We start from the raw sequence: 23081 nt of genomic DNA on the forward strand, positions 1-23081 counted from the left end.
ATGGTAGTGTGTGTGTGTGTGTGTGTGTGTGTATATATATATAATATATAATTACAATGTTGTGTTACTCCTTAAAAAAGTAACTTACCACGTTACTTAGTTACTTTTCATGGAAAGTAATGCGTTACGTTTGTACAGAGCTCCGCACATGACACGCAGGAAAAAATATAAGGCTAAATCGTGTGCACGATTTACTAATTCATTCCCTCAATGTACTAAAACGTGCACACGATTACTATAGCATTCCCTCGATTTACTATTGTGTTCACTTGATTTATAAATTGTGCTCATGATTTACTAATTTGTTCCCTTGATTGTGCGCATGATTTAGCAAATCGAGCGAACACAATAGTAAATCCAGGGAACGAATTAGTAAATCATGCGCACAATATATTTATTTTTTCTTGCATGTCATGTGCGGGGCACTGTACGTTTGCATTACTTTTCAGCAATAAAAAAACAATGAAGCACAATTGTTAGTTCATCTAAAGTCATTTTTGCATTATTAGTATGGTTGAACTGGATCTTCAAAGGTCAAAGACATTAGTTAATAAAATGGGATTAGACACATTTGTGTTATTTAACATACTTAATAATTGCAGGTTTGCGTCATATTCTGAGTTTGCATTTCATTGTTTTAATTCATTTTGATACTAAATCTAAAGTTTTTTTAGTGAGTGGGATGAATTAATACACATTCACATTTAGTCTAGAACTACATGTTCACACTGTGCACACATCACTTCTGTACTTCTAATTTCTCTCAATATGTGGACGAGAGACTTGTCGGTCAATCAATGGGAAAACAAACTGGCATTACCTTTTTGGAAAAGTAACTCTGATATTTTCTTGTAATTAATGCATTACTTTACTACAGTAGTTACATGAAAGTCAAGCAGCACAACAGTTTCCTACAATGATGATATACTAATATGATAATAAGATGATAATAAGAATTGTTTCTTAAACACCAAATCAGCAGTTTAAAATTATTTCTGAAGGATCGTGTGGTACTGAAGACTGGAAAATGGCTGTTAAAAATTCCGCTTTGTCATGACAGAAATAAATCACATTTTAACATATATCAAAATAGAAAATACGAACCCCAGACTTTTGAATCGAGTTGTATATTCTTTTTGCTTTTTTTAGAAATACAAGTCAACAGATAATGAGATCTGACTGAGACTCCCACACGACTGAATTGTGCCCTTTCTCTCTCTGTAACGACCCAGTGTGCTGATTCTGTTCCCTCAGGACTGTATCCATGTGTCCACAAGAGCTCATCAGAAAGAATGACACCAGCACCCAGTTAGATCATCACAGTCATGCTCAGACAAAGCACAGACACTGGAGCTCTGCACTAGATGTTCCTTTAGATTTCTTTAACATGCGCCTTGAGAAATATTAGCTGCCTTTGCCATTTGGTAGCATGTAGCCATTTAAGATTGTGTCATCTGCCACACTTTATAAAGTGACATTTAAATCATTTTTAACATCATGTTTGTACTGACCAGCATAAATGTAATGTGAGTGTTTTTGGATTCTGTTTTTACTCTCTTTGTTGCCTGTGGTTCATTTGATTTAATGCTCTAAAGGGACAAACCCCTGTAGATCTCAGTGGGTGGCATTTAAATGTGTCTGGATAAGAAAACAGTTACATGAGCTGGGTTAGGAGTTTTAAACACAATTGCCCACAATCTTGCTTGATAATAGCATTTATTTGTTAAATGGGTGTTATTTTAGTATAGCTGAAATAGGAATGCAGATTTTATTGATATCTTCAATTACTTTTTATTTTTATATTTTGTTTTCATTTTAATTGTAGTTTTTGAAAGCGTTTGTTTTTTACATGCCTTTATGTTTTTTTTCATACTTTATTTCAGTTTATTTTATTTCAAATAAAGACGTTTTAGTTTCAGTTTAAGCTAACTATAGTTAACTGTAATAACACTTTAATTTTTCAAAATACTTTTGTGTTAAAATAGTCAGATGTTACTGCATGCCCATGTATATACTGCCAATGCTGAAATCATCATATCATATAAGACACATTAAACCCGATGAAGTCTCTATAAATGCAAACAGCTGTCCAATGCACCTAAAGTGATTATGAAGCCATGATCAAAATAATTAGTTCCTCATAACATCACGCTACTTGTACTAATATCAGAATATTAGAGTCGTAGCAGGAGCCTCTGCGAACAATCGAATCAGCTCATGTCCTTATGTTCAGGATTCATCAGCAATACTGGTTCAGAAGTGGGCGGGCTATCAGTCAAGCTGAATTTCCTTCTCATGGTCCCAGTCGGGCATTAATTTGTCAATCTGTATGCAGAGCGACTCTCATAACATCCCCAGTGTTGTAATTAGTGCTACCTGAAGTTGTAGGGCTTTGATTGCCTTCAGGGAGGTGTCCTGCAAGGCTGTTTTAAATTAACATGAGGGCAATGGCCCTGATTGCTCGCATCTGGTCATTAAAGGAGAGGGGATTTTTTCCCCCTCCTTGCCCTGAACCCAACATGGGCTGAAATCAAAAGCTGGTGCTGGAATAAGCAAGTCTCAACATTTTCAAGTGCCTGAAAGAGCTGATTGGACAGCGAGGAAATCCATGACTTAAGCATGTGGATGCCAATTACATGTTTTTTTCTGTGAAGATGGTAGGGTTTTTTTGTAGATTAACTGTTGGATCATGTCAGGATATAGGCAGAGCCGCAGTTGAAAGCTTCGTGGGGGAGATGGCTGAAACATTCAGAAGCTTTTACTGTTGCATTAGGTTCAAGAAATGGATTGTTTTTCAGCCGTGAGCAGGGAGGAGATTTTCTTTTGACATTTTCGAGATGATTGCGAAAATATATTGCTGGAGTATCAGAATAGCAAAGGATGGAGACAGAACACAAGCTCGGAAGATGAATATATATGCTGCTTAGGAGTTTGAGATGATTTTTCTTCCGTGGAGTGGCCTAGTAGTAGCCCAGAACTCCCTTCACCAATTTGTGTAGTTTTCATGCTTAAATGGATTTATTGTGAATGCTGCATGATCTAATGAGATTTTCCTTCCTCCCTCCCATGCCCTGTTTCTGTCTTACTCTCTCATTCTTGATATGTATTCCCTTCTCTCTGTCTCTCTCACTTTTTTTCTCACTCTTTATCATTGAGATACAGATATAGCTAATGGAACTGGTAATCAGCAGCAGAAATTCATGGATGAGCCTGTGTCAGAGGTAAACCTGCTTCTGGATATTCAATCATTTGAATGGCTGAGACATTCTGTGTTTTATCTTTGAATTGTCTGATTTATTTCAACCATTCTGTGACCATTTTTTACCCTCTCTTTTGTTAAAGATTACACTATAAATAGCACTTTTTTTTTACACATTATCTCAAATTAAAAATTAGGGCATAATTAGATCAATTAAAATAAAATTATACAAATTTCAATAATGTGTGTATTAAAGAAGGATTAAAAATTATCACAGTCTATTTTAACTAATGGAAAGGAATATATATATATATATATATATATATATATATATATATATATATATATATATATATATATATTTGCAGTCAGGTAGGTCATTCTGCTGTTGTTTTTGTAAAGACAACTCAGTCTTTTTGAGAGATGGTGTAATGATTTTTGTTGCAAAAATAATAAGTTTGCTCATTCAAGTTAAATAATTGGTTCATGTTTTTGTCCTCCTAATTGATGAGAACCTCAGAGAGAGCTGTGCTGCAATAATCAGACACTTTCTACAGCCTATAAGAGCCTTAATCAGAATATAATGGCCCCACAAATCCATTTATAGAGCTGCTTAAACAAACAAAACAAAAATCACCGGAGACTTTACTGAAAGCTGTTCTTGATGGAAATATCTTTCAAATGGACAAGAAGACTACAAAGCCCCATCTGAAAGTTTAAAACCGTTTTAAGGTTGGTTGTATGTTTTATGATTAAATAGGCCTTGTGTACTTTGAAAACCATTGCATATGTTTAAATGCGCATGCCATGGGGTTGTGAATGGTAACTGGGCAGCTGCTAAAGTGTTTTGGGTAGTTTTTAGAGAAAAAAAAAAAACAAAGCAAGAAAAGGCTGAGGAAATAAGATGTGTTTGTCATAAGAGTTTTCTTCTTTCAAAACTTTGTACAAAGTTTATTGTCCAGCTAACATAATAGATGTTTAAGAAGGCAAAAATATATCAGACAGACTCACTAATATGTTATCGTAAATTGGAAAGATGTTTAATCTTGTCTTGATCAAAACCAATAAACTGTATTTTTTTTCAAAAGAATAATTAGCTTTTGACCTAAATGAACAATGATTGCTAAATGCATATAGCAGCAAAAGGTCCTTAAAGCTACTGTAGTGGCTCCACATAAATCCTTTCAAAGATAAAAACTTTGCTTTTATCTCCAATTATAATTTCCAGGCTTTAAGAGCCATTGACTCCAGAACAGTTATTGCATGACATATCTTTGCGTAGGAAAGAATAAAGTGTATCATAACCTACAATATTTAGCTTTTTTGCCAAAACCTATCACTTTACTATCCCAAAACATACACTACCAATCAAGTTCCCCCTCTCTCTCTCTCTCTCTCTCTCTCTCTCACTCTCTGTTTTTCTCTTTTTCTCTCTCTCTACAGGAAAAATGCATTAAACTGATTGAAAAGTAAGAGTGTCACAGTCTCCACAAAAATGTTAAGCAGCTCTGTCATTTTCAGTACTAATGATAATAATAAATGTTTCAAATCAGCATATTAGAATGATTTCTGAAAGATCATGTGACACTGAAGACTGGAGTGATGGCTGCTAAATATTTAGGAATAAACTAAATTTAAAATATATTTAAATAGAGATGTTATTTTGATTATAAAATTAAATTTTATAATATTAACTGTATTTTTCATTTAAAAAATCAGCCTTGGTGAGAACAAGAGACTTTTTTGAAGTGCTGGATAAACCAACATGAATCTCTTTAACAAGATAAAATCATCTTTATTGTTAACATATGTCACCTTTCCTTCTACCAACGCTCAGGTGGTGTTTGGCCCCACATTGGCGTTCCATCCCTCTCTGAGCTGCACCACAACAGTGGGAATGTCTCTAGCTTCATTGGCTGCATACGTGAACTGCAGATGGGCTCCAAAGAGCTATATGTGGTGGGGGAAGCAATCAGAGGCCAAAATATTCAGCTCTGTGATGCTGCAGTCTGCCAGCCCCAACCCTGCCACAATGGAGGAACCTGTATCAGGTATGATTTCACATCTTTTTATTTTGGAGAAAGAACGGTCTCAAAGGCTACATTCTGCAAATAGTGTTTTCAGTGTGTAGATGAGAATTATTGGCTGTGTCTTGATAAAGGACTCATTCATTCTTGTTGACAAACTTGAATCTACTACGATTTTACAAACTCTGACGTTTCGCACCATTTATGAAAATATGGATTCTGAGGATGAAATCGTTTTTTTTCTTTTTTTTTTTTTTTGGCATCTACGGCTTGTGATTTCCAAAAAAGAAACAAAGACATGGCAAAGAGAATGGCTGAAAAGCAGAGAAAAGCATCAACTTTCTGTTCTTCAGAAACAACTCGAGCTGGGAAGGCTATTTCAGAATTTCTAGTCAATTTGCCAGAAATACAACGGGTATATTCATTCATAAAGCTGAATGGCAAATTTGGCACAATTCGGAATAACAAATAAAAAACTGAGCTTTATAATTAAGTAAAATTACAATATAGCCTATTTATATAAATAATATGTGGGTTTTATCATCTTCTGATTGGTCAACTTAAGATGGATCGTCTCGTTCAACCATACATATGCCACGAATTTAAACCGACACCGTCCAATTTATTTATTTTTTGACATGTTTGAAAATTATAGGGAGGTCGAGAGGTGCTCATAACATTCTCGGATCGGCTCATAATTGTTCTTACACTGTACGAGCCATGACCATGCGAGCATCTGCGATTTTCTCCCGAGATAAAAAAATGTCTGCGAGCTCGTACAACTGTAAAAATCGCACCATGTATGCCTGTCTTTACTGTATGTGTAGCTGTCATGTACATCAATCAGCTTTCTTTCACAAGCATCTCATGTTTTTAATATTTGGCATACAAGCAATCTTCTACTAAATTTTGTGCTTTTGCCAGGGCACGGAGTTTGTAAATATTGTCAGTGTTATGCGGATGCTATGAAGATGCTCACTTGAGTTTAAATAGCGGTAATCAGAGGCCTGATTGCAGGGACGTGAGTGATGTGTGAATGTGCTTTTTGTTAAACCACAGGCAGCGCTTTTGTGTTTTTGTGCCTACAACCAATGGTTTATAATTACACATTATTATTTTTCTGTGTCAGAAGAATAGTTTGGATGCAAATCTTTAGGCTCGTCACAAGTCATGATGCAGATCCAAATGATCCATAATAAATCTTAAATCTGCAACTGGCAGCATGGCAGATAATTTGTAAGTTAAGGTGTGTTATATATATATATATATTCTTCAGAGATTTTGGTCCATATTGACATGATAGCATCATGCAGTTGCTCCAGATTTGTCGGCTGTACATCCATGATGCGAATCTCCCATTCCACCACATCCCAAAGATGCTCTATTAGATTGAGATCTGATGACTGTGACAGCCATTTGAGTAAAGTGAACTCAATGTCATGTTCAAGAAACCAATCTGAGATTATTTGAGCTTTGTGACATGGTGCATTATCCTGCTGGAAGTAGCCATCAGAAGATGGGTACACTGTAGTTATTAAAGGGTGGACATGGTCCGCAACAATACTCAGGTAGGCTGTGGCATTTAAACGATGCTCAATTGGTACTAAGTGGCCCAAGGTGTGCCAAGAAAATATCCTCCACACCATCACACCACCAGCAGCCCGAACCGTTGAGACAAGGCAGGATGGATGCATGCTTTCACAATCTTTATGCCAAATTCTGACCCTACCCTATTTGAATGTCGCAGCAGAAATCATGACTCATCAGACAGAGATAGTTGTGCCTGAAAATCCCAGTAGATCAGCAGTTTTTGAAATACTCAGACCACTCTGTCTGGCACCAACAACCAGTCCATGTTCAAAGCCACTTAAATCCCCTTTCTTCCCTATTCTGATGATCAGTTTGAACTTCAGCAAGTTGTCTTCACCACATCTAGATGCCTAAATGCATTGAGTTGCTGCCATGTGATTGATTATGCATAATGCATTACACATAGGAAGGGCTTTTTAAATAATATAATAAAGAACAAGAAAACAGATACAGTAGAATACAAAAATATTGTTTTTTCTTTTTTTTTTAAAGAAAACAAACAGCAAATGATTTTTTTTTTACATTTATACTTTTTTGTATATATTATTTGCAATTTTTTGGCAAAATTATGAACAAATGTTCTTCCAGTAATGTTAAAAAGTTAAAAAGTTGTATGGTCTTTAATAATGTTCTCAAAATGTTAGGGCAAAGTTGGGCGTTTATCTAATATTTTGTAAATGTTACTAGTTCTTGTTTCAGAATTTTCGGACAACAACTGAAAATTAATGTCCCTTTAATGTTTAATGATAAAATGGAATGTTTATTTTCTTTTACATTATCATAACCAAGTAAAAAATACACACACATTTTTAAAGCATATAAAATCTGTACATTTTAAACATTCAGGGAACATTCAGAAATTATGTCTATATTTGAAATAATGTCAGAAATAATGTTTTAACTTTATAGGAATGTTAGAAAAAGTTCCTAGAACATATTTTTGTTAGCTAGGTATTTAGCAGTATCATAGTATATTATTATACAAAAAATTATTGCGATACAAAAATGTATTGTCGTGCAATACAATCATTCAGCCAGTTTCTGTTCCTGACCCGAAAGGCTGTGCGCTGCTCTTGAGCAGAGTTCTGCAGTTCAAGATCTGTGATGTGAATCGTAAAAACATGACTAAAGGTTAATTTGTCAATACAAGACCACCAGAGTTTTTTAGTTTCGTCTAATGAGATATGTATTACAAATCCATGTAAATGTCAGTCATGAAAATACCTTTTGCTCAGCTGATCACACGCTAAGGGAATCTGTATCTGACAGCTGTGGAACGGTTTTCCTGAAGGAGTACAAACAACTGGTGCTGAACTTAACCTAAATACTTAACCTTTGTTGTGTATAAAGCTGATGGTCTAAATTCATTCATAATATACTGAATAAGCAAAAAATAATATTGCAATACAAAATCCATGGACAACTTTCTTAGGAATAATAAAGATTAATACTGTGCGATCTTTTGGTTTATAATTTGAAACGTAATATGAACCTGACACCTGCTTTTTTTTTTCCTGTAATAAATTCTCCAATTGTGCAAACATTTGTTATTTGACACATCTGATTGAAATAGTTTTTTTAATGTTCCATACTTTTTATAATCGTAAACAATGAATGAATGTGATGAAATTATTATTTGTTACTGGATGGTAATAATAATAGAATTTGTATGGAATAATGGAAAACCTATTAATACTGTGAGATCTTGCTTTTGCTTCATAATTTGAATATTACATGATATGTTATATGTAACACCAGACCATTCTAACTTTTTACATTTATTTGGCTAATCTGTTGACTTTAATTGAATAATTACTCAATTTATTTCCTGTTTATTTGACAAATATGACAAATCAACAATGTACACATTAATAATAATAAAAAGCTTCACAAAATCAATGTGAAGTTGAATCAATGATGTCACATGGACTATTTGAACAATGTCCTTACTACATTCATGCCTTGACCGTGGTAGGACCCTTGCTGTCTGTGCAGGGTAAGAGAGAGATCTCGGATTTCATCAAACATTTGTGTTCCAAAGATGAACAAAGGTCTTATAGGTTGAGGGTGAGTAATAATGACAACATTTTTATTTTTGGATGAACTGTATCTTTGAATTGTATAATTATTTAATATAGTTTTAAATATTTTCCTATTGTGTGTTTTTGTAATCTAGGTATTCCATTTTAAACACAAAATCTTATACATGGTGGCATCCGTATTTCTGGTTCTAACCCCAACTTTTTTATATATATATATATATATCTCAAGAACCAACCTGGTGCATTACCCCCTTTCACTGACCTTCATGAGATGAGCCATTGAGAAGTTCAGTCTCGAAATTTAGTTTGTGTTTGAATGGTCTTTTTCTGTGGTGATGACCGTCCTTTCTTTTTATCTTTTCCCCCACAGAGTGGTTTCCTGTAAACAAATCGCCGGAGTATTCTCTTTGATCACATGGGATTCTTTTGATACGCTGGCTAGATATCTTGTATGTAATCGTTCATTTTTAGTCTGAAAGGCAGCAGCGATTATTTTCATTTGTGACATCATGTGCAAAGTACTTAGCCTTTGCATCGAGAATGAAATCACAGACCGTATTTACTTTAAAAGCATAAAACTAGCTGCACTCATGTGAGGCAGATAATAGCTCTGGAAGATGCCCTAATGGTAATCCCAGTTAGCCAAGAAGAGCGGATGAAGCACGTTGCCACACAAAATGCCAGCAGCTGACATTAGCAGGCTAGTTTTTCTCAACAGATGGTTCTCAAACATATTCCCTCTTTCCTTGCCTTTTACTTCTGCTTAGAGTCTTTTCTCTCCTTTATTTTCATCAGGTCTCCTCATCCATTTTGTCTCTGGCACTATTAAAAGTTTCCAAAAGTGCATATATGGATGTGGATTTGGACGTGATGTGTGCATTCAAAGAATTTGGCTTCCTGTTTTAAGTCCCTTTACTAGTGTTGAGTCCTGACAGTGATTCATAGCTTTAACGGTTGTAATCCTTTGACTTTTGAGACAGATCCTGCCCACCTCCACCGGTAACGGCTAGAGTATGTGGAGGGCAGGAGTGAACAGCTGTATATCAGCCGTTCATTTCATTCCTGTATAGCGACATCATTCACCTCCCTGTCGAGCTGAGCACTAAACTCTTTTACTGAGTCTGTCACGCCCGCCCAAGTGTATAATCGAGTGTTTGGCCCACTAAACAGGCAATCCAGCACGTTTGGAGGACCAGCCTCTCCATTTTGGGTCTCCGGTGAGCTGTGGCCTCATGTCACGTTTACAGCTGGGGTCTTTGAATTTTAAATGCTGTCTTTGGTCAGTATTGTTAACACATCTGGGTTTGCATTGCTTTATTTATCCTATCAGATGAAGGTATTGAACAGAATGAAGACTTATCTATTTTATTGATACCTCTAAGATATTTTATGATGTTTAGAGTCTGTGAGGTAGATATAGAAAAGCAAGTCAGAAGTCAGAGACTGTTTTTGTCTGCTTATTTTATTCTCTTGATGCACCCTTATTTAAACAGACATGGAGAACACTTTCCTTGTTAAATTATTCATACACGTTTGCTTCCAGAAGCTGACTTTTGCAGCTGAAATGGTCAGTGGTGATGGCAGCTCATTATATCTGCTGGTAGAGGTGTGCGTCAGGAAGACATTTAACTCAATTTAGTGGAGACGTCTGTAACCAGGTTTTCGGAACATCACATAGATTACAAAGAAAAGTTACTGTGTTTTTTATTCCCAAGTCTCTTGCTTTGTAGCAGTGACCTCTGATTCACCTCCATTCTGACAAATGCTCTGGGTTTCAGTCTCTTGACTGTCTTACATAATACCCCCACAGTCACTGAGTTCATTTAAATCAGGATCTTTATATAATTGAATGCAGGATGACCTCTGTGAACCATATTAGCAACAGTATGTTTCAGGGAGCTTGACCAAGAATGAAAGCAGTGTCAAATGTTTGTCCAGTGACCTCATAATGTTGCAGTGCAGTGATTGGATTATATTTTTAATCCAATCTTGTGGAGGGAAAAAAATATGTTTGCAAATCTAATAAAATGAGTCGAGAAAGAGATGCTCATTTTGGCAAAGTGAGTATACCATACCTTTTTTTGCATAGACAAAATGATTAAAAGTGACAGTAAAATATTGGTGTTCTTTTGCACTTTCTATTCATTCAAGAATCCTGAAAAATATATATCAGTTTCCACAAAAAAATATGAAACAACAATTTTTGTCATTTGATATTAATATGAAAAATTTCTTCAGCTCCTGATCAGCCTATTAGAATGATTTCTGAAAGATCACGTGACTCTGAAGACTGGAGTTATAGTCGCTGAAAATTTTGCTATGCATCACATAAATAAATTGCATTTATACATATATTACAATAGAAAGAAGTTATATTAAATCGTAATAATATTTCACAATATTGCTGTTTGTACTGTATTTCTGATCAAATAAATGCAAACTTGGTGAGCAAAAGTCTAATTTCAAAAACAAAAAAAAATCTTATAGAACCCAAACATTTCAGTGTGTGTGTGTGTGTGTGTACAAGTGATATATATGTACATTCTTCCAGAAGAGAAATGCTGTTAATTAAAAAATGAATTGTGTGGATGTTTACAGAGCAACATCTTTAAATATGTAAATGTAAATATCTGCTGAAGTTTTATTTATTTATTAATTATATATGCATGCATGATTATTTCTTTGTTCTTTGTTTTATCTCAAGTGCATATAAATATATGTATGTGTGTGTGAATAAAACTTCTTCTTCTTCTTCTTCTTCTTCTTCTTCTATATATAGATGGCTTCAGAGTCAATGGGCTAAATGCCACAAAACTCCAATTTTTTGAGTCTATTTATTTTTTCTTTTTAAAATAAAAGGGACATGATCAAAATACAGAATATGTCACTGCAATGTCAAGGCTCTCTTTGAAGAGTGGTAAACACATCTCCAGTGATCATACACAGTTGGCTGCGTACGGAGCTCGCCATATGCAGCAGACACCTGAATGTTCCCTGCGTCAGTCTGAGCTCGCATGGCTGGTGAAGGGCAATCAGTCACAGAAACAGATGTGTTTGCATGTTCTACATAATGCGGGGCAATAATCTCGCAGTCTGCCGCGGCATTACCCCCTGCTGTCCTGAAAGGCAGTGACAAACTGTCCTCTGTCTTTCCCTGGGTACGGTGCAAAGAGTGCTTGTGTACAAACAAGGTCACTTGATTAGTGTCTTACAGAGTGGGAAGGTTGCATGTTGTCCAATCCAGTTTCGTTTGCATATGTGCAATTATTGTTGTAACATGTGTATGCGTTGTATTTGTTCATGCCCAGGTTTAAGGAATATTGTTTATTGTGTGTACTGTGTGTGTGTGTGTGTATCAGTCACTTGCACTGGTTCGAAATCCCAGTGACAGAATGTAAATATTTCATTTCAGCTGTGCTGCAGCTCAAAACACATTATTAATTTATAGATTTGAAACTCCTCCAATGCCTTCCTGTATCTGATATTATACCTTTGAAAACCGTCTGCGTCTTCCGGCAGCTTATGAAAGTCTTGTCTGAATATTGCTTATCATGCTGGCCCACCCTCTACCTCTCGCTTGGGGATAAAGCCTGGAATTATGAAAGTTCCGTTTGCGGAATTGCACCTCGGCAGTCAGCCGTTAGCTAGAGCATTTCTAATCATTCGCTTACAGTGAGGCTAGATCAACATCAGCAGAATGTGAGTCTCCATTTGCAGATGGCCTTCAGGCCCAGTTATGCTCTTATTTAAATGAACCTACAATTTTTAAAGGTTCACTCAATATGTTTTTTGTTTATCTATGCTGAGTCTTCTTCGTCCCAGTGGTCTTGGATATATTTTAGCGTTTTCCCTTTTAGTCTTTTCCCTGCCACATATTATAACTTTCCTAAAATGGACATTCCACCAAACATAAAGTTGTGTATGCATAATGTATATACTGTATAGAGGTATTTTGTCTAGATGTTTTTCCTGGGTAAATCGCCTGGAGCACTGTCTGAAAGCACTACATGAAGTTAGCATGTTGTTTTTAGTAACAGCATGACATGACAATCCAATACAGTCCATGTTAAATAATAAAACACCACAAACCTGCAAATGTTTAAATTATTTGTTAATCGTAAATATAAAGGCAGCAAGGTATTTAAAATGTCTTCCTGTGATGGCAAAACTAAATTTTCAGCATCATTACTCCAGTCTTCAGTGTGACAGGACCCTTCAGAAATCATTCTAATATACTGATTTAGTGTGCAAGACTGATTTCTTCTTATTATCAATTTTAAAAATGGTTATGCTGCTTAATATTTTTGGGGAAGCTGTGATTATTTTTTTCCGAATTCTATGATGAATAGAAAAACCAGCATTTATTTGAAGTTGAAATCATTTGTAACAATGTAAATGTCTTCAATGTCACTTTTGATCAATTTAATGCATCCTTGTTTTATTAAGAGAAAAAGTCTATTGTCCCCAAACTTAGTTTATAAAGAACATTAGTTTATAAAGCTATAAATATATATGTAAGCTCTGTGTGTGTGTGTGTGTGTGTGTGTGTGTGTGTGTGTGTGTGTGTGTGTGTGTGTGTGTGTGTGTGTGTGTGTGTGTGTGTGTGCGTGCGTGCGTGTGTGTGTACAGGTATGTATACATATATGTATACATTTTTATCTGCAAATCTTTTCTGTTAAAATGATAATTGCATCTCATCTGTATAAAACATTTTTGTGATTTAATCTCACTATTTTACTAAAATGATGAAATGGTATATATATATCCCAAAATGTATGCATGTATTTTTTCATTATACGTTAAAAAAATATATTTGTCATTGTTAGTTTTGTCATGTTTTTACAGATACTGATTTTTATGTATTGATTTGTCTTCTCTAAAATTCTCAGTAAACCCCTTATAGATCACTGATTTCCAGTCTTCATCTTATACAAACATACATTCATATCTTAAATCAAGTGTGGTTCTTTTCTTTATGTATAGAATGTTTTTACTTAGCAAAAGAATGAAAAAAAATACCCTTTTACTTCAGTTCATGTTGGACTGTCTGACATGGCTGGTCTAGAGTTCAGGCCGGTGATGTACGACTTCCATCACTTCTGCTCTGTATTCTCATTTGTATTCCCCTCTGCTTTTTTGACACTCTCAACCCCCTCCAATGCCCCTTCCCAATTTATGCTTTCTACACAAACTCCACTGAAGGTAATGATGCAGTACGGGTACATTTCATTGGTGTACTAATGATCTCTTCTGTTTTTTGGTTCCTTGTGTGCAGCGATGCAGGGATCTGGATCTGCGTGTGTCCTTCGCTCTACTCCGGTAAGCTGTGCCAGTTCACCGCCTGCGAGCAAACCTGTGTGCACGCGGCGCCACCTGCGTTCCCCAGATGCAGCGTGTCTTTGCCCCTACGGAAGGAGGGGTCTCCTCTGCGACGAGGGTAGGTCCCGTCAAGGTTTTGTGTGCACAGACGGCGATTTACACCAGCATGCATGGAGACACAATGAAGCCGGAATGGCCAGAGGGTGTTTCGTTTGATATTTGTTGCATTAAGAGGTTTGTTTTCCTCCATCTCCTGCCAGCACCTCCGTCTTTGAGGTTAGACCCATAGGTGGTAGATTAAAATGTATTCCCGGCGGTTTTGTTTAACTGATGCAAGTCATTGAAATACCGTTCCAATTAGAGAAGCTAAGTGCTCTACGCTCACTTAACAGATACTGAACTCAGAACGTTTTGTGGATAACTGCCAGTCTGCGTTGCACTCCCATCTCAATTCCTCTGACCTTTCAAGGCATCCACAGGTAATAGAGTATGCATCCAAATATAATGAGCACACCAAGTAATTAGACTACCCTGAGACTTAATTTATCAAAGCGTAGTCACAGAATGTACCCGCTGCAATCGGGTTTGTTTTATTGTCTCAAATAACAAAGCTGTGAAGACACACTACAGTGCCGTGTAACTAATGTACTCCTCTTCCCGGCTCTACCTCGCAGTGTTAAGTCAGCTAAAGTCAGATATCTGCTTACACGGATAGCTCTTCATCTTCTGGACGGCGCTTAGAGGGAAAAAGAACTGCTGCTATTTTGCTGTAATCTAATTGGGTGGCGTGGTTTGACGACCGCTTGGCACAGCACGCCGGGCAGGGCTAGAAGACATCGCTCTGTCAGACAGCAAAGAGCCCGATGCCAAATAGAGTGTTCTAATCTCCCAGTGTCACACCGAGTGGGACTGACATTTGAATTTAAAGGCCGGTAACAGCAGATAACATCAATCAGTATTGATTAGTAGCCAAGGCCTCGCTGCCTCTGGGCAGTCACTCAACTTTAGATGCGCTGGACTTCTTCAAATGAGCCTGGGCTAATGGAATTATAGGAAGGGTGTTTTGAGTCTGTTTTATGTATTGGTTTAGTGTTGCATTTAGATACATATTTATTCATGTATTTTAATAGATTAGTCAGAAAATAAGATTCAGAGAGCATGCTCTTATTTATTTATTTATTTTAAGTTGCCAGGCAACATGGCAAATGTGATGTACAGTATGTGGTAACATCCAAAGTAGCTGCTTCAATTAAATTTCAAGAAAAGAAATGTATTGGAAACATTGGTGTCATGCACCAGTGTCATATTACATTTTAGTATTCATTAACACTTTAAATCAATGTTTGTTTTCATATTTTAGTTTCTCGTTTTATTTTTAGTTTAGGTTTGTCATTTTATTAATAATGTGATTTTCTATTAATTTGTATGTTTCTATTTTCTATTTTTTACTAGTGCTACAATTACAAAAACATATTCTTAAAACCTATTTAAGTTAGTTAAAATTATGCACGTAAGTTAACCATGGCAACAATTTAATATTTTTTTTGATTTTTAAGATTTTCATCTAATGTTCATCATTTTCCTTTTTTTTTTTTTTTTTTTTTTGTTAGTTTAATAACACTGTCATGCACATTTTCTTTCACTGTAAGGTGAAGTACTAAAATGAAAACTTATTTTAGTTGGTTGCCAAGGCAAAATTTAAAATTTTCTTTTCAAGTTTCTAATTTGTATATTTTTCATCTTTACTTTGTTTGCCAATAATAATTTTTAATAGTTTTATTTAAAAATAACAGCACTGTAATTTAATTTAATTTATTTATTTATTTTTATTTTTTGACAGACTTAAAATCTTTGCATAAATGCAGCTTTATTATCAAAGAGTTAGCTTTTTTAGAAGTGTATTCAGAATCCACAGGCAGACATCTTTCGATTGATCATGCGAGCTTGTGTTGCTGAAAGCAGCTTGAGGCGGCAGTGGAGTTTAGAGGAAAGATTGTGCTCTCTGACGCACCGTTAACATCACACTCACCTAAAATAGACCCACAACATAATAGCACATCTGTCCTAAACCGCCTTACTGCCTTAACACACACATCATGTGACTTCCTGTATTTTCATTTCATCAGCACCAGGCTCTACGTCAAAAGATTAAATAATTATTTTGTGGGATGTGTATAGGATCAAACGGATTTTGTGAGGAGTTGCTTACATGTGCATATCTTTATTTTTATGTCTTTATTTATTTCATTTTAGCGTGCATAAGTGTGTGTGTCAGTGGTAAGAGAAGGAAATCAAAAACAATAAAATATCCCTGGGTCCAGCCAACGCAGCTGACGGAGAGCTATTGAATTTCACAACAGCAAAAAATCCTTACACACAAATGGTTTTTGACTAGAACGAATGGAAATAAATGGGTCATATGTCATCTGTAAAAACTGCCAGCGAGTTAGAGGTTTTGTTTTCTTGTTCTTTTATTCACCTCCAGCAATGGCAGAGAGAAGCAGCTTGTGCTCTGCAGTGCCTTTGCATGAAAAGTCATATGGTTATCTGAGGTCATATCTTTATCCTGTCATATGAGACATTGACAGAAAAAAAAATAGTTACAAGAAGAAAAAAAAAATACAGTTTGGTTTTATTCAGTGAGAAATCAAGCAGGGAAAGCAAGATTGTTTTTTGGGGGGGCCTAATTATTGCAGTTCTGATAACCTCTGAAGGCTACTATATCAGAAATCCCATTTTACTTTGGAAATAAGCTCAAACCACATCCTTAGACAGGACTGCAGTTTATCTTAGGATGGTAATTGGTGTTCTCAAAAAGAACCCAGCATGTCCGATTAATAAATTGCCGGTTTATTAATGGATTTCACTTGGAGCAAGAAAAGTAGCTCAGCATTTGCAGCGTATCACAGAGCCATTACATGACACTGCGAGTTAAGAAATACAGCTGGCCCCATCAAGCCATGCCTGCTAAAAACGCATTCTAGTCCTTCATTAGGCTCTGTGCAAATAAACCATGACAAGGTAATATATGTGCAATTTCAAAAGGCATCAATAATTCAAGGGGAGAGCAGAGGTAAGAACTTTAATGCTGTTCTCGGAGAAATCCTCCGGAGAGGCTTTGCAGACTGCACAGTTCATAAAGACAAAATGAGGGGTGGAGAAAACTCTTTATGTAGCACATTTTTTTCCAGTGGAGAAAAAGTGTAAAAGCTTAATGTACCCAAGCTGAAATGTTTCAGGGCGATGCTTGATGGACCAGGTGATTAAATGGGGAGATTTCCCAGCTCTGAAATGCATTGTCCAAAGTGAAAGCCATTTCACAAATTCTGACAGATTTCTGCAAATATCGCTGTTATGACCAATGTCCGTTCCCAGAGTAAAATGGAACAAAATTACAATAATAATCGTTAGCAGCAGCCGTTTTTCCCTGCAGGAAATAATAATGCTTCGAATTTGACAAGCGCTATAAATAGTGCAATATTGCCATCTTGTGTCTCCTTCTCAGACAGCTGCTGCTGGGAACTTCAGCTCAAGTATAATTATAGTAAATGTAGATGGAATTGAACATGCAACCCTTATGATACATCATTATTAACCATAATAAGTTTGCTATTTCTTTGCAACTGTCAACATCACTCTGCCCAGGTTTAATTGACTTTGGACACTCATCCTTTCATTCCCAGTATGGGTCGTTTTTATTAATTCCACCTGAAGCTCACCTTTGCCAATAATGTTTACGCTTTGAGAAACAATCTCATTGTCTTTTCTGGGCAAAAGGGACAAGGTGAGTCTAAATGAGAGTCTGGCCTATTCCTTTATATTTTTTTACCCCATCTTTCTTTATTCACTTTGATTTCAGCGCATTTCTCATCATACAATGCTGGTGTATGAAAAAAAGAGCTGGATTCATAGCAGTTTAGCTTTTCCCAGCATTAGATGTGAGGTCATGTTAGAAGAAGTGAGGTTCAGAAATAGTATCACTCAACTAGGAGATATTAATGGTGCAGCTGCTGTAAAATGTGCTGTAAGTGTAAGCCCAGGACCCAACAGCAGAGACCATTTATCTGTGCACACAACGGGGCGATGATTTTTATTATCTGCCATAAGGGAAAGATCTGTTATATATGAGGTCTTTAAAAAAAATCGCAGACAATGAAGGAGAACTCTTAACCAATAGGCTGTAAAGATAACGGTGTCCATATTTTGTTATATAATACAATAAATGCAGACTTGTTTACTAATAAAAACATTTGAACATCTTTAATTGGTAGATAAGTATGAGTAATAATTATTTAATAATAGTGTGTATTAATGTATAATAGATTATCGTTAGTGCTGTCAAACCATTAATTTACATAATATAAGTGTCTGCACTGTGTGTATTTATATAATAAATACAAACACATTATATTACATTACATTATATATTAAATATATTTATATATCATATAAATGTATATACATGTAAATATTTTTAAATATATACTGTATGTGTGTATTTATATATACATGATAAATAAACAGTACACACACATACAGTATATTATGTAAACAAAAACGTATTTTGGAAATGATTAATCACGATTAATTGTTTGACAGCACTAATAATGATCAATTTAATAATATTATAATTACATAAATTGATCTAAAAAATGTCTTGCTTAACAGCTAAAAAAAAAAGTTTAATATTGTTTAATTATACATTTCTTGAAAATTAAATTGAAAATATTATAAAAATATTAAGAATACTTTTTTTTTTTTAGACAAAACTCAAATTTAAAGCAAAAATCCAATCTTTAAAAAAGAATACTTTTGGAAATATTTTATGATGCATATTTGTAAAATTGTGCTCCTAAAACAATATTATTTTAAGCTTATTGTTACTTGAAAACACACACACACACACACACACACAAATGTATTAAGAAAATGATTGAATGCAAAGATGACAGCCTTTTTTTCTAAATGTAGAAATGTATATTTATAACAAAAACCAACAAATCAACTTCCTGTTGAAAATGGCGTTAAGACGAGCTGTCGTTTTGAGAGACACGCCATCTCGGTCAAGTTTCCTCATGCCTTGATTTCCTCCGTCACCATTGGCAATTTATTTTAAGGTCAGTTTCGGTGGCTGCTAACTGACACGTCACTGCTACGAACATGTTTAATCAAAAGACAGGCAGCCGAATAAAAGCGTAAGGGGGTATGAATCTTCCTCAGTTCAGCGAGTGTCTCTTGGGATTATAGTTTAGGATGATTCATCGAGGGAAAGAGAGAACAGGACAGCACTATGAATAATGAAGCAATTGTCAAGGGAGCCATGCAGCACAGTGGAGGACAAAACCAAAAAGAAGGAATCAGAGAAGATGAGAAGACAACTATTCATCTGATAATTGGCCAGATAAATTGGAGCGTTAGATCCATCAGCTCAAAAGAAAAATAAATTACATTTTATAGATGGCCGGATTGACCTGGACCACCAGTGAAAATGCTTCAAATTGACCTACTTTTTTTTCTAATTTATTACTTTTTTGCATAGTAAATGAGTGGTTAGTGACCACATCAAAATTAGTGATTCATTTTACCTCATGCATTTTTCAGAACCCTTAATCGGTTTTTTTCCAGGTTTAAAATGATGAGGGGGAAAATCCTAGATTTCAAATATGTTCTCAGACTTTTGGTCCCCACTGCATTTATTAATTGAATTCTGTGGGTTATTGTTTTTATGAAGGCATAAGTTGAGACGACTTCTTCACATTGGGGTTGCGGAATGGCAGGATTGTTCATAAATATAATCTTGGTTTTCGGGTTTGGCAACAATTATCAGCAAGCGCCTGAACCCAAGGATCAATATTTACACAGTGCACTTTGGAAGATATCTGAAAAACAGATGGCTGAAAGTGTGTTTTATATTTACATTGATAAGTTGTATATTGACTTAGCTTTACTGAAAAGAAAAGATTGGTCTGACCTAATACAATTTTATTTTTAGATACACTTTTTTACATTTTTAACATTCAAAAGTTGGGTCCGGCTTTTTTTGTTTGTTTCATTTGTTTGTGTTTTGGACTTTTATTCAATGCAAATATCCATTAAATTGATCGAAAAGTGATTTAAAGATTTTTTATAGTGTTGCAAAACATTTAAAAAGAAATGCTGGAGCTTTGCAGTCATCAAATAATCCTGAAAAATTATTATAAAAGATAAAAATAGTAAATATTTTGTTACATAATGACTATAAAATAAAAATACTTTTGTGTGTGTACCATTAAATGTGTTAAAAATCTTTAAATAATTTAATAATAATAATTGTATAATAAATAATTTAATAATTATAAATATTACAATAAATATAAACGTCATTATTATAGAAATATTTAAAGAAATAAAGATAAGATCTACTTGCTTACCAGTAGAAATTGATTTAAAATTAAAAATTGATTGTAATATGTTATAGAGATAATAAAAGTAAAGAATACGTTATATCATTTATATTTTTTAAGCATAAATAATTTTTCCACTTTTAAGCTTATTGAAAAAAAAAATCTAATGGAAATATATATCTTCAGAAGTATCTTTAATATATATATTAAATTGTATATTTTATACATTCATTTGTGTAAAACAATGCCTTTTTACCTTGTCAAAAAAAAAATCTGTTCTAAGCAACCCATTTCAGTGCATGTCCCTTTAAATGATAATGAGCTTCTGCTCACCCCACCCATCTCTTCCATTTTTTGTGTATTCTGTAGCACATTATTAAAAAAATTCACTGCATCCTCGATTGCTCAGATGTCAGGAGAACATGAAGATTCACTTTTACATCCAACTACAAAATTCCTGCATTGTTTATGAAACATTGCTGTTGCTACAGCTGTATGAGTAAGAAGAACATGGCAGACATCATACAGCTGGCTGAGGGCGGGAATATGCTAATACAGGACAGTCTGTCAGCGACCGTGGGTGGGGCCTGAGCAGTATGACATCATGCTGACAACAGCTTTCAAGGTAGTGTGTTTTTTTCCTGTTTTTCATTATGGTCTTGTTTGATGTCTTGATTCAGATTGTCAGTTCATGATTAAATCAGTCTTTCTTACTTGGATCATCTGTGTAGTGATGTGCAGAGAAAGTGAGGTGCATGAATTGATCTTGTGTTTAGCTCTGATGGGACCCTTAACCTTGTGTGTAATATGTGTGCAATCATTCAGCATAAAACTTTATGATAACATACATTTTAATGCTAACAAAATATGGTGTTTGCAGGTCAACATTATCATTCTGAGGGGAATTGCTTGTAAAATGTAACAACTATTGATCCGTCAAAGGTTTAGACACATAAAGCAGTGAAATAACCAAATAAGTATGTGAATTATGTATTGACCAAACAAATAACTGTAGGAAACAACGCGTTTGAGAGAGGCCGGGCATAGGAACCTACAATAATGTACAGTATTTGAAAAATAATGTGTGGGTTTCCTTTTACATTAAAGCATGTCAACATATTCTGTTACACATAATACACAAAATAATGATCTTTAAAAAAGCATCATATGACCCCTTTAAGCACATCATCATGAAAACATTTGTTAAATGATTCCTCCAAACCACTGCATGTCTTATATAGTCGCTTTTGTTGAAGAAATGCTCTAGATTCAATAAAAATTATTCCGTATTAAAGCATAACATAATTTCAACTCATCCCTCTGTTGACAGTAATTCCCTTACAACGGAAGTCTACTGGGCAAATAAAATATAGTATCAGAACAGCTCAAATTACATTGTTGAAACTACTTGATGAAGATTTTAAATGGTTATTGACTGACTATTTAATTATCATCTTAATTTAATACCCACCTATGAATATATGAACTGATCTCATGGAGCGCAAGTGGCTTGATATTCATAACACTGTATCTGTATCTGCCACTTACTGGATATTTAAATTATTTTTTTCTGTTTATTTGAAAGAGAGGAACAGAATAGAGTTTTCTTTATCATCATAAAAGCATAATTTATTTCTTTTTCAGCATCATGGATTTGTACATATTTTCTGCCTCTCCTTCTCCCTGATAGCTTTTCCAAAAATAGTCACACTCTTTGTCAACACCATGTAATTTTTTCTTCTTGTTTCTGTAGAGAGCGATGTGCTGAAATTAGGTGTTTTTATTATATGAAATTTCAGTGACGGCATTTTCTAGTCTTATAGATAAAGGCATCTGGGGCATGCTGTTCAATGAATGCCCCCAAAGTGATTAGAAGTGCTTTGTTTGAGATCAGTTGTTTGTTTGTTTTTAGGTTTTTGAAGAATATCTGTTCTTTCGAGGTTTATTTGATCAAATATCTGCATTAATTTGAGCAAAAATACAGTTAAAACTAATACTGTAAAACATTACAATTATTTTCAATTTTAATTTATATTAAATTGTAATTTATTACTTAATTTATTTGATCAGAAGTAAAAGCAGTAATGTTATGTAATATGATTAAAATACATTTTCTAATTTGTTTTACAATTTAAAAAAATAAATGTATTCCTGTGATTGATTAGTTGAATTTTCAGTCTTCAGTGTCACATGCCCCTTCAGAAATCATTTTAATATGCTGTGTTGGTGCTCAAGAAACATATTATCATCAAATAATGGTTTGATATGGTCCGAATTCTTACAAAAGAAAGGTTCAAAAGAACAGCATTTGAAATACATTTTTGTAACTATGGAAAAGTGTTTACTGTAATTTTTTTATCCATTTAATGCATTTTTGCTGAACTAAAATATACATTTCTTTAAAAAAAATCTTGTTGACACCAAACTTTTGATACTGTATATATCTCTCTATTCCTCACTCAATATATCATATGGCTTGTATCAGAATAATGCACAAGTAAAGACTATTTTCAAAGTGGTT

At 34.7% G+C, this 23081-nt stretch overlaps 1 pseudogene; it reads left to right on the top strand.

Annotated features, from left to right (window-relative positions):
* Nucleotides 1-23081, top strand: part of LOC127970451 (protein eyes shut homolog) — a 189894-nt pseudogene that overhangs the window by 164912 nt on the left and 1901 nt on the right.

Source organism: Carassius gibelio, chromosome B13 (assembly GCF_023724105.1).
Source record: "Carassius gibelio isolate Cgi1373 ecotype wild population from Czech Republic chromosome B13, carGib1.2-hapl.c, whole genome shotgun sequence".
NCBI classification, from domain to species: domain Eukaryota; kingdom Metazoa; phylum Chordata; class Actinopteri; order Cypriniformes; family Cyprinidae; genus Carassius; species Carassius gibelio.